General features: G+C 40.7%; 1 long non-coding RNA gene across 1 annotated transcript in view; it reads right to left on the bottom strand.

Moving 5' to 3' along the window:
• LOC134483176 (uncharacterized) overlaps positions 1 to 12,149 on the bottom strand; it is a 28,263-nt gene extending 16,114 nt beyond the window's left edge. The window contains exons 1-2 of the long non-coding RNA XR_015643776.1: positions 11,527 to 12,149; positions 4,768 to 4,849 (exon numbers count right to left, since the gene is read on the bottom strand). This is a non-coding gene — a long non-coding RNA (uncharacterized LOC134483176). The remainder of the gene's footprint in view (positions 1 to 4,767; positions 4,850 to 11,526) is intronic.

Raw genomic sequence — 12,149 nt, 5'->3', positions numbered from 1 at the left:
GGTATCTGTCTAGGAAATTGTCCATTTCCTGAAGATTTTCAAATTTTGTTGAATATAGGTTTTTATAGTAAGATCTGATGATTTTTTGAATTTCCTCCGAATCTGTAGTTATGTCTCCCTTTTCATTTCTGATTTTGTTAATTTGGACACACTCTTTGTGTCCTCTCATTAGTCTGGCTAAGGGTTTATCTATCTTGTTGATTTTCTCAAAGAACCAACTTTTGGTTCTGTTGATTCTTTCTATGGTCCTTTTTGTTTCTACTTGGTTGATTTCAGCTCTGAGTTTGATTATTTCATGCCTTCTACTCCTCCTGGGTGTATTTGCTTCTTTTTGTTCTAGAGCTTTTAGGTGTGCTGTCAAGCTGCTGACATATGCTCTTTCCTGTTTCTTTCTGCAGGCACTCAGCGCTATGAGTTTTCCTCTTAGCACAGCTTTCATTGTGTCCCATAAGTTTGAGTATGTTGTATCTTCATTTTCATTAAATTCTAAAAAGTTTTTAATTTCTTTCTTTATTTCTTCCTTGACCAGGTTATCATTGAGTAGAGCATTGTTCAATTTCCACGTATATGTGGGCATTCTTCCCTTATTGTTATTGAAGACCAGTTTTAGGCCGTGGTGGTCCGATAGCACGCATGGGATTATTTCTATCTTTCTGTACCTGTTGAGGCCCGTTTTTTGACCAATTATATGGTCAATTTTGGAGAAAGTACCATGAGGAGCTGAGAAGAAGGTATATCCTTTTGCTTTAGGATAGAATGTTCTATAAATATCCGTTAAGTCCATTTGGCTCATGACTTCTCTTAGTCTGTCGACATCACTGTTTAATTTCTGTTTCCATGATCTGTCCATTGATGAGAGTGGGGTGTTGAAATCTCCCACTATTATTGTGTGAGGTGCAATGTGTGTTTTGAGCTTTACCTTTCAATAGGCACCTCTGTGAAGTGAGGAGAACCAAAGGGACAGAAGGCTGACCTGGCCCTGGAGACTTGTGTCTCCCCCTCCACCAAAGTGCTTTCCTCAGTTCTCCACTCCGGTTTTAGTTTGCAGGGATCCCAGCAGGTGGCAGGCTTCGCTGAGCCTCCCCTGTGAGAAGGGGACAGTGGTGGGACTTATGGTTGTGGGAAGTCTTTCAGGGAGATGCAGGCTTTCTCAAACTCTCCGACCATCCATCCAGTGCCCTCCCTGGTTCCCATTCCCTGTGTTTGTTGCGAAGTCACTTTTCGCTGTCCTGTGTGACTTTCCCTGCAGACTGGGCTCTCCTGCAGGAGATACTCTCACATGCTTCTTTAAAAGCCCCTGTTCCTCAGATCTAGATCAGCTGTGAATACAGGCTTCTCCATGCCAGGGTGAGAGCTACCCCTCCCAGCTCAGAGCTGCAACACCATAGGATCCTCAGGCCCCAGTGCTGGGTGGGTCCCATGGAAGAGTTAGAGGAAAGCTTCCCTTCTGAGAAGTGACTTAACACAGAAGGTTCACAAGTGACAGTCAACCCCCAAGTATTTCTTCCAGGAGAAAGCACTCAGCTCTCCCCTTTAAACAGTTTAGGCTCCCACATGGCCCAGTTTTGTGATTGGGGAAGATTTTCTGGAGCTTAGTTGGCCAGTCAAAGTGGGGCTACATTCTTTTTTTTTTTTTTTTTCTTTATTAACTTGAGTATTTCTTATTTACATTTCGATTGTATTCTCTTTCCCGGTTTCCCTGGCCAACATCCTCCTAACCCCCCCTCTTCTATATGGCTGTCCCCCTCCCCATCCTCCCACCATTACCACCCTCCCCCCAACAATCACGTTCACTGGGGGTTCAGTCTTGGCAGGACCAAGGGCTTCCCCTTCCACTGGTGCTCTGACTAGGCTATTCATTGCTACGTATGCAGTTGGAGCCCAGGGTCAGTCTTTGGGTAGTGGCTTAGTCCCTGGAAGCTCTGGTTGGTTGGAATTGTTTTTCATATGCGGTCTTAACCCCCTTGAGCTCTTTCAGTCCTTTCTAAGATTCCTTCAACGGGGGTCCTATTCTCAGTTCAGTGGTTTGCTGCTGGCATTCGCCTCTGTATTTGCTGTATTCTGGCTGTGTCTCTCAGGAGCGATCTACATCCGGCTCCTGTCTGCCTGCACTTCTTTGCTTCATCCATCTTATCTAATTGGGTGGCTGTATATGTATGGGCCACATGTGGAGCAGGCTCTGAATGGGTGTTCCTTCTGCCTCTGTTTTAATCTTTGCCTCTCTATTCCCTGCCAAGGGTATTCTTGTTCCTCTTTTAAAGAAGGAGTGAAGCATTTGCTTTTTGGTCATCCTTCTTGATTTTCATGTGTTCTGTGCATCTAGGGTAATTCAAGCATTTGGGCTAATAGCCACTTATCAATGAATGCATACCATGTGTGTTTTTCTGTGATTGGGTTACCTCACTCTGGATGATATTTTCCAGTTCCATCCATTTGCCTATGAATTTCATAAAATCATTGTTTTTGATAGCCGAGTAATATTCCATTGTGTAGATGTACCACATTTTCTGTATCCATTCCTCTGTTGGGTTCTTTCCAGCTTCTGGCTATTATAAGTAAGGCTGCTATGAACATAGTGGAGCACGTGTCTTTTTTATATGTTGGGGCATCTTTTGGGTATATGCCCAAGAGAGGTATAGCTCAGTCCTCAGGTAGTTCAATATCCAATTTTCTGAGAAACCTCCAACTGATTTCCAGAATGGTTGTACCAGTCTGCCTCCCACCAACATTGGAGGAGTGTTCCTCTTTCTCCACATCCTGGCCAGCATTTGCTGTCACCTGAGTTCTTGATCTTAGCCATTCTCACTGGTGTGCGGTGAAATCTCAGGGTTGTTTTGATTTGCATTTCCCTTATGACTAAAGATGTTGAACATTTCTTTTGGTGTTTCTCAGCCATTCGGCATTCCTCAGCTGTGAATTCTTTGTTTACCTCTGAACTCCATTTTTTAATAGGGTTATTTGACTCCCTGCGGTCTAACTTCTTGAGTTCTTTGTATATTTTGGATATAAGCCCTCTATCTGTTGTAGAATTGGTAAAGATCTTTTCCCAATCTGTTGGTGGGGCTACATTCTTAATCCATACTCATTCACACAACAGAACATCTTCCTCCCCACCCACGAGGCCTTGACTTGAACCCAGGTCCTTCCAGGATCAACAGACCTGAGAGAACAGATTGCAGCACAAGAGAGAAAAGAAGCCAGAATAGTTTAAACTGGAGAAAACCCCCATATAGGCCGTTTACCAACTTTAGGGGTTTGCATATTGTGGACTTCAGAATCTTACGGTCAGATTTTTCTGATTACACCTTATAGGTGAAGCTGAAGTCTACTGAGGGTGGGATCATCCCAGGCAGGGAGGGGATCTGACTCTGCAGGCCTGGCCACCCTCTGCATTCTCCCAAAAATAATTTTTAGTCAGCTGTAAATCTGAAGTGAAATTTGTTTTTTGTCAACTCAAACGGTTGACATTTCAAGTCTCACACACCATGTGAGAGACACACATTTATCCACAGGGGATTTGAACTTACTTCTATAGAAATGACTGTGGGCCAACAGAGGGAAAGCATTCTTGCCTTTAGCATTCTGTCTGTATCAGAGACTACATGGACTGGCTTCCTGGACAGACATGTCCAAGCAGACAGACATTGTAATGAGGGAAAACTTAGGCAAGAAATGACCTGGGGACAGTGATTTCAGATTGTGCCTTTAGCCAGGAATCTCTGTTGTCATTAAGGCAAGCAGTCTTGGGCTTGCCAAAACTTGTCAGTATTTCAGGGCTCTTACAACTGCTCCAGGCACTTCTGAGGTGAAAGCCTTTCATTAAAAAAAAAAAGTTTATAGAGCAATATTTCTCAACCTGTGGGTGGCAACTGCTTCACAGAGATTGCATATCAGATACCTTGTACATTATGACTCATAAGAGTAGCAATATTATTTATGAAGTAGCAATGAAATAATTTTATGGAGGGGATCATCACAGTATGAAGAGCTGTATTAAAGGGTTGCAGCAGTAGGACTGTTGAGAACCACTGCCATAGAAGCTGACAGATGGGAGCAGACTCCTCAGCTGAGTAGAGACCCACGACAAGGGATACTGTGTCCCACCCTAGAACCCAGAGGCAGAATCTATCCCAGGAGTCTGTGGGTCACCTTGTCTTAAATTCTCCCAGGGTCAAGAATAGCATTGATCATCTCAGCAGAGTCAGCTTGCACAGCCACATCAGGCCCATGGCTTCCCTTTACAGAGAAGGATGTGGGTCTGAGTGACAGCCAGTGAGACTGAGGGGACCCTGACACTCATTTGCTTTGAGCTGTAGTTTCTTCACCTGTAAAATGGGGGTGTTTCTGCTGAATTGGGTTGTTGTGGAGATTAACAGAACATACAACCTGCTCAGTGTCTGCCTGGCATGGACCCTGCTGGTTAAATGGAAGCTGTCGATGATGACGAGATTAAAAGTAGAATTTCTAGCCAGATAGTGTTAGTTGTGGGGCGCCATACAAGTGTTCTAAGCATTTTCTGATTCTAAGACCGCCTCACCTTACAACCTAAGGCTCTTGATTTAAATTTTAAAAAAAGAATAAATATAAAATACCAATATGAAAAAATCATAATCAGAAATGAGCTAATTCCTGCGAAGTCATTTAGCTTTACATTTTCTGCTTCTATTTCCAAGGCATCTAGAGTAGCACTATCCGAGATCCTAAAGCCTTCTATTATGGTGCTACCCATTCATTCCTCTCTCCTTGAGGACTTCTCAGGTGACTTACCAGAATCAGATGGCTTTTAAGATTGTTCCCATCAGGTGCGATCTCTTTGTCCATGGGCCTTGCCCAAAGCTGCAGGGCCAACCTGTTGTTTTACAATCCAAAATTCCAGACATTAATTTTACCAATGAAGTTTCAGGAGTCAGATGCTGAAGTCAAGTAAAGCTCCCAACTGTCTTTCCTGATTCACTGACCTCCCAGAAGAAGAGCAGTCCTGTTCCCTCTGAACACTTTCTTAAAAATCCTTTAACTCAAAAACTTTCCATTGGTTTAGTTATCTAGATTTCCTTTCACGTTGTGTCTTGATCTGCTGGACCTAAGTGCACTTTTTACCTTTGCCATAAATGTGTGTGGTAGGTGAGCCATACCGTAATTAAGTCCATGTTTACATGAATAAACAACTCTTGCTTTAAATGTCTGTGCCATGGCCCTGCTATACCACACACTACTTTTTCAGTAAATAATACATTCTTGGAGATCACAGTGTGATCAAATATTTTGTAACATGACTTAGTAACGTTCCCTCGATTTTATAAATCAATTTCTTTGACGAGGATTCTGGGTGTTCTCTGTCAGGTCTGAGTGCATCATCTTGGGAATCCCAAGGAACATCAAACTTGGGCTTTTGAAACTGTTGCATATGGCCAACCCGGAGCAAAAACCACCCAGGAATCTACTGATACTTGACACACATTAATTCACCTGCCTTTTTCATATAGTTTATGGCAAGAGGTCACCATTCTTGACCTTGTTTCATTATAAAACGTGGTGCTAAGTGTAACAGTTGGGGTCAAGGAGATCACCCCACAAATCACAAAATACCCATCTCAGATAACCATGTATGGTTTATTGAATACAAAACATCCATGAATTTCAGGACAGAATTAAAAGTCCAAACCTAAGGATAATAGAATAGAAGAGAATTTAGATTTCCAGTTCACAGGTCCAGTAAGCATATTCAGTAAATCATAGCAGAAAACATCCATAAGGTAAAGGAAGAAAAGGCCATGAAGGTACAACAAGCCTACAGAACGCCAATTTAATCATACCAGAAACAATTCCTCCATTAACATAATAATTAAAACACTGAATGCACAGATCAAAGAAAGATCATTAAAAGGGGTAAGGTACAAATAACCAGTAACAAATAAGTTCAGACTCATCTAAATTACACAAGACTTCTCAACAGAGACTCCAAAAGCCAGAAAATCTTGGGCAGATGTAATGCGGACCAAGGATCCTATACCCAGCATAATTCTCAATCACCATAAATGGAGAAACCAAAATATTTCATGACAAAACCAAATTTAAACAATATTTTTCTCTAAGAAAGCACAACAGAGGATTGTAGTAGGGAAACTCCAAGACAATGAGCTAAACTATACCCAAGAAAAACCAAGAAATAAATCATCTCTCAATAATTTCAAAAAATGAAGCACACAATCACCATTTCACCCATAACCAGAAAAAGAAGAGAAAGCAGCAACTATTGGTCTTTAATATCTAACCAGACCCTCTGTCACCAATCCCCCAGCTCCTAGGGAATAAACTGCCAGCCAAAGTATATACAGGGTCTATGGTTCTAGGTAACTGTGTAGAAGGGGACTGATTTAAGTGGCACCCATGTGGCGGGAGGCCATTGTCTACGCTGAGGCCTGTTGCCCAACAAAAGTAGATGCTGGAGTTGTGAGGTGGGAATGGATATGTGTAGGTGGGGGAACACTGTCATATAGGCAAAGCTGAGCAGAAATGGGATGTAAGATATGATGATGGGAGTGTGGAAAGCAGGACAACAGTTGAAATGTAAATAAATAAAATAACCAATTAATAAAAAAATAGCCAAAAATAAAATAAAAAGTGAAAAGGTAAAAGAAAACTTACACCAAAACAAAACAAAAGAAATCCTTGTAGTGGATTGGCCTAATTCTGCTTGTATTTTAATGCTAATATGTAGAACTCAAGACTGGTTAACCTCCAAAAACTGACCCTGCTCCCAGTTAACTGTGATTATAAAGAAGCCAACAGCCAACAGCTGCACAGCAGAGAGATGGGGGAGGTGAGCTTTGAGGGCTTTGCTAGAGAGGATCATGAGGAGGGAAGAAGGAGGAAGAAGCTGCCAGAGAATAAAGGAAGAACATGTGTGATGGAGAGGAGAGAGGAAGAGGACAGCAGCCATGGTTAAGGGAGAGGAGAGCCTGGTCCTGAGGGCTGTCCAAGTGCAACAAAGAGCAGCCAAGATGCTACACAGTCAGTAAGAGTTGAGCGTTATTGTTTGGAAAGTAGATCTGATACCATGGAGGGCAGGCAGCTGCACAGCTACTGTGCTGATTAAGGCATATGATGAATAAATTTACAAAATATGTATAACCAGTAAGGAGCTCTATAGAGGATCCTAAAAGGAATACTTTAGTTTGAAGAGAAGGATAAAATACCAGAGCAAACAGGAAATAATTTAACAAAACTAGAACAGTCAATCAAAAGAAGACAATAAAACCCACAAAAATTAACAAAATTAAATACATAGGTTTAAATAATATTTGCACGTCACTAAACTCAATTCCCCAGTGAACAGACATTATTTAGCCAGAAACAGGATCACCATCATGAGATGTAGAGGATATACTAGGGAAACAGACCTAAGACACAGGTCCCTATCGCAATTCTATGCAGTTTCTCTATCCAGCTGACAGAATAGATTTCAAACCAATCCTGTCCAGAAGATGTAAGGACATTCATTTCATATTTTGCAATTACCAAAAGATACTACAATCTAAATATATACATATTAAACACAGCAGTCACAAATTTAAATATATAATTATCACATAGATCTGAAATTACCCATTAGCTATAATAGTGGTTGTGATTGTTTTTAATAGTCTATTCTGACCACTTGGCAGATCACACGCAAATAAACAAAAGAGAAGGAGCAGAATTCAGTGACATCATCAGTCAAATGGACCTAACAAACTACACTGAACTATACATATATTTTCTATCAGCCTGTGGATCTGTCTCCAAAATTGACCACGGATTAGGACACAGAACAGCCCTCAGGAAAGATAAGAAAGGTGAAGTAGTGTCATGCATTCTATCTAAGCACAAAGGAATCAAACTGGTATCACACAATAGAAAGTGCAGTCAGGACACACTCTCGTGGAAGGTCAGCAACACAAACAACACACTACTGAAAGGGCCAAGGGAGAAACACATAAGGAAAAATTAAAATTCCTAGAAATGAGTGACAATGAAAACACAACCACCACAGATCTATGCGATACAACATAGTTTTAGGAATTATGTTGCAGTCAGCAAAGCCAGAGCAGTGGACCCATCTAATCCCTTTGTCATGCATCAGAAGTAGAGAATCTGGAGTGTGCCCTGTTGGGTTAATGCCTTGAACTGGCTCACCACATTCCCAATTTCCCTTTGCAATGATAACATATTTTTGTCATTACACATTGGATATATGCAATTTGCCTTTTGATTTCATAGGGGAATAATTAAGGGACTTCCTGGAGGGTCGAAAAGCACTGTGGATAAACTGTGTAGAGACCGAAAGACTACAGGGGTTTTGGAAGCTGAGCTAATGTATTTTTATTATGATATGTTTAAGAATCTATGGGGAATTGGGAGTGGAATATGGTGATTTGAATGATAATGGCCCCCATAAACTCACATATATGAATGTTTGTTGCTGGTTAGTGGAAATATTCGGGAAGAATTATAAGATACGGATTTGTTGGAGGAGTGTATGGGATTGGGCTTTGAGGTTTCCAAATTCAACACCATCTATAGTTAACACTTTCTCTGTCTCCGACTTGCACATAAGATGTAAGCTCTCAGCCAGTTCTCTAGAAACATGGTGTCCTACCTGCTGCCGTGTACCCCAGCATAATATTCATAGACTCATGATCCTTGAAACTGTAAGCTGAAATAAACTCTTTCTTCTACAAGTTCCCTTGCTCATGGTGTCTCTTCACAGCATAGAAAAGAAACTAAGATTGGAAGGAACAGTTAAGTGAAAAATTTCTCAATAATATCCTGGAAAATAAAATTCAGACATTTACCAAAAGTGTCAGGTACCGTGATCAAGCTGGCTTGACTGCAGAGGTGCAAGAATGTTTCAACAAATACAAATGAATAAACAATTCACCACAGAAAACCAAGAACAGGAAACACATGATCACTGCAGTAGAGGCAGACAATCTCTTTGGCAAAATCCCACAGTGATTAATGCAAAAGTCCTGGAGAATCTGGGATATGGAGAAGACATACCTTAACATTATAAAGGCAATATGCAAGGCCAACAGCATACTAACTGGAGGAAATCATAATGGATTTCCACTAAAATCAGGAATAAGTCACAGATGTTCATTCTTTTCATCTAATTCAACTAGTATGTGAAGTCTTATCCAAACAATATGACAAGAGAGAGATGGAAAGGCATGTTAATATGAAAGAAAGCAGTCAGAGCATTCTCATTTGCAGGCGATATGATCCATATATAAAGACCACTACGAAACCACTAGCAAACTCCTATGGCTCATGGACACATTCACTAAAATCACAGTAAAATCAATAGAACTCCTGTATACCAAAAATAAATATGACGAAAGAAGCCAAGAAAACAAACCCATTCAGAATAAAAATCTTGTAATATCTAAGGAAGTAAAGACTTGTTAAAATGAAATCATTAGGAATAATAAAAAAAAACTGAAGAAACCAGAAAATGAAGAGGCCTCTCATTTTCATGTATCAGTATGATTTATATTATTATATCGAATCCTACCAGAGTCATCTACAGGTTTAAATCCATCCCATTATAATCCCAATACAGATCTTCATGGGAATGAAAAAAAAATCTCAGAACTCACATGAAAGCACAACTGAGCAGGGCAGTCAGACACTGCTAACTAATAAGACAGTAAAGCACTGCGGGAGGCATCACCTTTAATGATTTCACCTTCATTTTGGGGAATAGTAAAAAAGAAAAACCAGCATGTTAATATCATGAGAGCAGACACAGTGCCTAATGGAATAAAATTGAAGAGCCTGATATTGGCCTATGTTCTTATCAGCATTTGGGTTTTGACAAAAAGGAAAACAAACAAACAAAACAAAAAACTCCCAACCCCCCCTCCCACCACCACACACAAGTGCAGTTTTCAACCTGTGGGTTGCAAGCCCTTCAGGGAACAACCACATATGAGACATACTTTATACATGATATTTACATTACAATTCAAAACAGTAGCCACCTTACATTTATGACTTAGCAATGAAATAATTTGGTAGTTGGGGTTGGGGTAACCAACCCCAAGTTACCACAATGTGAAGAACTGTATTCCTTGAGTTGTTCTTGGTCATAGTATTTTTCTGCAGTAACAGAAATGTGACTGATATATAAACTGGCACCGAAGTGAGTGGAGATGTTTGTGAGGAATCTCTTGATTTTTTGGAGGAGGGTGGGAGACTTTGGATTGGGAAAACTGTTGAATTATTTAAGGAGATCTTAACAGTTCTTTTAGTTTGCCACATGGGAGACATAAGTATTGTGAGTCTGTGCAAAATAGAGCCTCTCTGATGAAACTTCAAAGGATGGCAGGAACTCTATTGGTGAGTGGCTTAGAAGCAATTGATATAATTTGGCAAACAATCTGTCTCTTTTCTGCCTGTTTACTAAGAAGTGACCTGAAGATAAATAAAAAGCTAATTGACTAATTGTTTTGAGCAAACTTCAAGGGGTAGATATCCAGTGACCTTCCTCATATGGTAGGAATGTGTGTTTGTATTTTCAATTGTTAATGTAGCCAGGACTTCAGTTAATCCCTCCACATTCAGGGTCTGGACACATATGAAACTGCAAGATCTCCCAGGATTTGGAAAATATCCCAATTGTTGTAAGGTCCCCAAAACATGTTGTCACCCCACACACATTGGGAAGCAACTTAAAAAAACATGACCCCCTCGTTCTCAGGAGGAAGGGTGGGTGGGTGGTTATTTGACTGCCGTGGGCTGTAGATGATTATTGTCAGTTAGGGGGTTGGTTGCAAGTTCTTACTGGCCATGGTCAGGGAGGAAACAGTAAAGGAAATTCGAACCAGGGATGTCTTTCTTCCTTTCTCTTTCTCTCCTCAATTCTCTGTCTAATGTTGTGGGAAATCAGGAGAAGGGACTAAAATGACAAAATCATAGATCACTGTATCTCTATTTATACTAGAAAGCAATACAAAGTCTCAAATATTTTAGGATGGCATGGATTTTTGAATGATGATAGAATTTAAAATTGTACTTGCATAAATGATTCAATTCATTTTTAAGATATAAGTATATGCAACTTATTCACAATGTAGTGTAAAATTCTAATTTTATAAAATTACTACTGCACACTGCCGTGGATAATTAAGGAATTCAAGCTAGTACTTTCCAACTATAAATAATCAGTCTTCCAGTCATGTTAGGTACTGCTTTAGTTAGGTACAGAAATAAGCTTTATTTAACTTCCTGTGTATGTTTTTAAAGTTAAGTAGGAAGTAAATCCCTTGGGAAAAAAGCCACATTTGTCCACTGAGATAGACATTTCATACAAAGGTGGTTCTCAAATCCTTTAGAGATCTGAAGAATCTGCCATTTCAGATGTCCTAATAGTTAAAGGCTTTTCACAGTGGGAGAGACCTCAACTCCTGGTAGTGTCCCCAATCTATTCTGAAAAAGATGATGGGATCTAAAGAACCATTGGGTGAAATACTACCTACTTACCTCTACTGCTGCCAGAAAGCTGTCCAGACTGTGCAGAAGTTGATCATGGGGAAGTCTGTGTCCCAGTTTTTGGAAAAAAAAATAGGATAGTCCTTCAAGTGACCTGCTTCAAAGGATTGTTGTCAGAGCTCCTGGCCCAGTGAGTTGAAGGTGGATGCCACAGTGACACAGGAATATTTGCTGTCTGACTCCCAGGGTAGCCAACAATTTCTGTCATTTCTTAGGTTTGGAAGCTGTTTGCTCTGAATTTCCTTTTATTCAGGCAACATTTCTCCTCCTCAGATCTGGGATGGGGTTGAAGATTAGATAGTTTAGTCTTAACCTTTTCTTGTTATGAGAATCAGAAAAACAAACTTGTTCACCATCGTGCAGAAATGTGACAGCCAGGAACCTGGACAGGAACAGGGTGGACATGGGAGGCTCAGAAAGCAGGGCTCTATGGACAGTCCACAGCAGTATCAAAACTCCTGTGATAACCGCTCTGGCACCATAAGTCCTGAGAGAGGATGGGGATGCCAGGAGAGTGTTAGTGGTCTGCCCACTGCCTGGGACTTTTAAAAGCTTGTACCACCCCCGAGCACATAGAAGAGCTTGAGCAGAAAGAGGCCGATGCCCAGAAGCCT

This window comes from Rattus norvegicus, chromosome 19 (genome assembly GCF_021556685.1).
Source record: "Rattus norvegicus strain SHRSP/BbbUtx chromosome 19, alternate assembly SHRSP_T2T, whole genome shotgun sequence".
Classification (NCBI taxonomy): Eukaryota; Metazoa; Chordata; class Mammalia; order Rodentia; family Muridae; genus Rattus; species Rattus norvegicus.
Note: the sequence above shows the minus strand (reverse complement) of the source record. Positions and strands in the feature narration are given on the sequence as shown.